Source organism: Limulus polyphemus, unplaced genomic scaffold, assembly GCF_000517525.1.
Source record: "Limulus polyphemus unplaced genomic scaffold, Limulus_polyphemus-2.1.2 Scaffold271, whole genome shotgun sequence".
NCBI lineage: Eukaryota > Metazoa > Arthropoda > Merostomata > Xiphosura > Limulidae > Limulus > Limulus polyphemus.
The window spans coordinates 577,643-582,039 of NW_013665881.1; the positions used below are offsets into that span (position 1 = coordinate 577,643).

Below are 4,397 nucleotides of genomic sequence, written 5' to 3' on the forward strand. Positions count from 1 at the left end.
ATCAATAGCATAAAAAGTCTATAATATTGCAATATCGAGAGATATAACTAGACTTTTCAAATACAATCACAAAGTTAAATCTTTGTTTTTTGATGTATCAAACATAAATTGGATGATGTCATCAGCTGCATCAAACTGGAAATGGGAGTGTTTTTTTTTATTGTTCGTAGTGTGAAATAATTTTGAAGTTATATTTTGGGTTTAAAATGCATATTGCTGACTTTAGTTAGCAAAGTCTTTAGATTTTTTTTCAAAATCAAAGCTACTCATTACTTTGCGTAGAAATTTTGAAATATTTTTCTGTGAATGTGGATCAAAGAACAATTGGCACAAAATATTGTAAACTAGAATAAAAAGAGCGAGTGTACAAGAAAGAAACATTAAATATTTTGAAATCCCTAATGGGCGTAAATCTAAATTTATATTCGAAGTTAATCACGTTTTCTTCGTTTCTCCAAACAACATGTACTCAGTTTCTGTGAACTTGATTCGTATGTCTCCAGTAACACTTTTACGATCCTCCAAGCCAAGATTATTCGAATACACAAATTGTGAAGTGGAATTCAGCAGCGCTTTGATGATTGGTTTCTTTTGAAGAATCAGAAGCGTCATATTCGCCCTTAGCAAACCCTATGAAGCTTTACAAATTACTTTGAACATTATGGGAGATAGGAACACATCAGATTCGACAAGTGCATGTCGAGCAATGTTTTGGCTGTCGTTGTACCCAGAATTAGAGTGTGCTTTCAAACATTCTCCCAGTCTTAGCAGTTAATTCGACGTAGGCGCGCTCTAACGTTTGGCAGCAGAATTCATAAATTGCACGTGATTGTTGAGAGAGTGGATTTGATCTTTAAAGTCAATATTACTTTTATCAAAAAACCACAAATGCACATTTGAACATTCAAATGTAATTTTAAGGTGATTATATTTACAAGATAGAAAATTGATTCAAGCACCACTAAAAACACAAATTATATACAGCGTTTGAATGCTGTTCAACTCCAAGTTTTGTGAAACAAATTTATCCAAAACATTATTTTTTTTTTCTCTTTACAAAGGATTTTAATAAATAATGATGTTTAAATATATCTTTTCTTTCCAAGATAAATTACTTTAAAAGCGCTTACATTTTGCGAAATAAAAACGTATTAATACCAATGGAGAGTATCGTAAAACTTTTCCTTCCCATAAGAATAACAATAAGTAAATCTGACGAAATAATAAATGCGTGGTTTCAATAAAATGTATTGATGGATTATAGTACAAGAGTGTGTTCTGAGGTAAGAAACGCGTATTGTTATTTATATAACAAATGTCGTGTATTTCCCATGGAAGATTAATAGAGCGCTTAATAAAGATTATAAAAAATACAAGAATAAAACATATCGACAGGCATGTAACTGTATTTTTTCCTAACTCACGCAGGACCCTATTCATTATATCAACATTTTATTCAATCTGTCTATCAAACAATAACTAATACACGGCAAAATATTAAACTACTGTTACTGTACAAAAGCAAGTTTTTGTTGTTGTTGTTTTTGTGGTATGTAAAAAAAAATATATAAAGCATTTTCAGTATTAAGACGTTAAAGCTATAATATTATTTTGATTAAAATAAAAGACTGTTAATTAAAAACAGTCATCTCTTTCTTCTATTATTTGCTTTAAAAAGTTTGTGCAATACTATAGTTGACGTTCATCTCAAGAGATGGAGACCCCAGTTTCTCTAAAAGATCGTGCTTCATCAAACGGAATAAAAAGTTATTATTACGGAAACTAAACTGGAAGTGATCCAAGAAGTAAAATAAAATAATAACAATAATGTAGAATTGGAAAAACGGGCCAAATATATGCCAACATGTGAGATCAATGTTTTTTAAAAATAATTTTTATTTCGGTTAATTCTTTTTATACAAAATCGTATTATGGCTAAATCCCTCATTAAAAAAGTAACGATTTAGGACTATTTATTAATTTCATCCTATAACATGCTCATAACATATAATATAAGAAAGCTTCTTTAGTTAATTGTTTTTTCTTGGAAGAATGACCATTTTTGTGTCCAGTCTAGAAATTCTTCGACGTTTGAACACACGGGCGTCACCTTTCTAGGTAACAGAAATTTACAGTTTAAAAACATACAAGTGAAATTATTAAGTAGGATGTAAAAAATAAAAGTGAATTACAACAGTACGTGAGTTACTGTCGTTGGCTTTGATAACCAAATTGAATCCTAATTATAATGTTCATCAATCGTAGTTTCAATAAATCCTTTAGCAGGAAAGGTTAAACATTTCATGTATTTATGACAACAAATGCTTACGGTGATGTCAGAAACACAAACAAACAAGAGGGAATCCTCAATAGCCTCGGCTGTAATTAGATCTCAAATCGGTCAAGAGATGGCGCTGTGAGCTAAAAAACGAATACTCTCTTTATAGTTACACAGCGTTAACATAAATATATTCACCACATATTACTTATAGTGAAATAAACAGTCACGAAATGCTAACAAAACCCTATAGCCTGTGATATCTCTCCTTGTTTAGTTACATTGTTTTAACAGAATACTTCAATTTAAGTCATACTTAGCGAAAGTACCTAAATTAATATTGATTACTTGCAGTTATTAAGAGCAGTACAAAATCATAACTACCCTAATTTGTTTCACTAATGTTTCAAAAGAACACTAATACATTGTACTTACATTTTGCCAAAAACGACAACGCGTTTCAACAGATCTCTCTCCGTCATAGTTTAATTTTCAGCCTCAAATGACCTCATCTTTTCCAGGATCTGTAGACACTCCTTCTTCATTGACAACATGACTGTGATGTAATATCACCATTTCGAAAATGTCGTGCCATGAGCCATTATGATGTTGTTTCATGAGCCATTAGGATGTTGTGTTATGAACCTAAGGGGAGGAGTTGGCATCAGTTAAGATGTAGAATTGAAAGAAGCGTGATGAACTTTGTAAAAATCTAGAATAGTCGGTAAATTTACTTTTTAGTAAACAGAAATATATTGTATATAGAGAATTGAGAGAAAACAGATTCTTAAAAGAACAATGAGCTATTTTGGTGTATTGTAAAGCATTCTGAAAAGTACTTCAACTAATGTTGACAAATTAATGATAGAAATAGAACTATTACTTAAAGTTTAGATTCACTGTTTGTTTGTTTTTTCGTACAAAAAATGATATTTTGCTGGTGCATGATATTACGGTGGTAATCTACAGTTTTATGAGTCGTATGTAAGGCTGAAAACAATAAAACATTAGAATGTTTCACAACTTTCGGAACAAATTACTGAAGGACTATTAATGTCAAGTTTTTAATAAATAGAATGAAATAATAGAACACTCGTCAAGGTATCAGATGGTCTACAAAGCTCACAAGGGTTCCTTAATAATAAGTCAATAGGATATTTTGTTTGTTCGGTGTGATAATGGAACAGGCCTTCTGCAGTGTACCCCCCAGTGGCACAACGGTATGTCTGCGGACTTGCAATGCTAGAATCCGGGTTTCGATACACATGGTGGGCAGAGCACAGATAGCCCATTGTGTAGCTTTGTGCTTAATTACAAACAAACAAACGTTCTGCAGTGTAATGTCCTTTTTTTTTACTTTCACACTGTTTGTCCACAATATATTATATTATGTTATTTTGTTATACTTTATTGGTATTTATTGCAAATTTGACTGCTTCTTGCACGATATTTTTCTTTTTAAATCCAACAGTTTTCTTAATGGTTTTTTTGTTAAAATAATTGTTTGTATGTAAAATAAAAACGAAATCATAAAGTGACAGCTGAGAAAAATGTTCAGATATCACTATCACCGTAAATGTTGGATATTTCTATGAGATGACATTAGAAGCATCGGGTTATATAAACGTAGAAGATACGCCATCACGTTTTGCTTTATATCCTGTTTGTGATAACATAAATAGACTAGAAAATTATCTCCATTGGCTTTTCGCTGTAGTTTCATAGAAATTCGAATAACTTCTAAGGCACTTTATATAACAATGTATAGGAGTATGAATGGGGAAGGTGTTGAGTTCTACAAGTTCAATAGAAAAATCATTTTAGTCGATTGTTTGTTTGTTTGTTTTTGAATTTCGCGCAAAGCTACACGAAGGCTATCTTCGCTAGCCGTCCCTAATTTAGCAGTGTAAGACTAGAGGGAAGGCAGCTAGTCATCACCACCCACCGCCAACTCTTGGGCTACTGTTTGACCAACGAATAGTGGGATTGACTATAACATTATAACACCGCCAAGACTGAAAGGGCGAGCATGTTTGGTGTGATGGGGATTCGAACCCGCGATCCGCAAATTGCGAGTCGAGCGCCATAACCACCTGGCCATGCCAGGCCTCTGACCTAC

The 4,397-nt window shown here is 32.4% G+C and overlaps 1 long non-coding RNA gene across 1 annotated transcript in view; it reads left to right on the forward strand.

Moving 5' to 3' along the window:
* The first annotated feature begins 2,478 nt into the window (after positions 1–2,478).
* The window catches only part of LOC111085202, a 25,102-nt gene continuing 23,183 nt past the window's right edge, over positions 2,479–4,397 (forward strand). The window contains exon 1 of the long non-coding RNA XR_002610035.1: positions 2,479–2,491. This is a non-coding gene — a long non-coding RNA (uncharacterized LOC111085202). The remainder of the gene's footprint in view (positions 2,492–4,397) is intronic.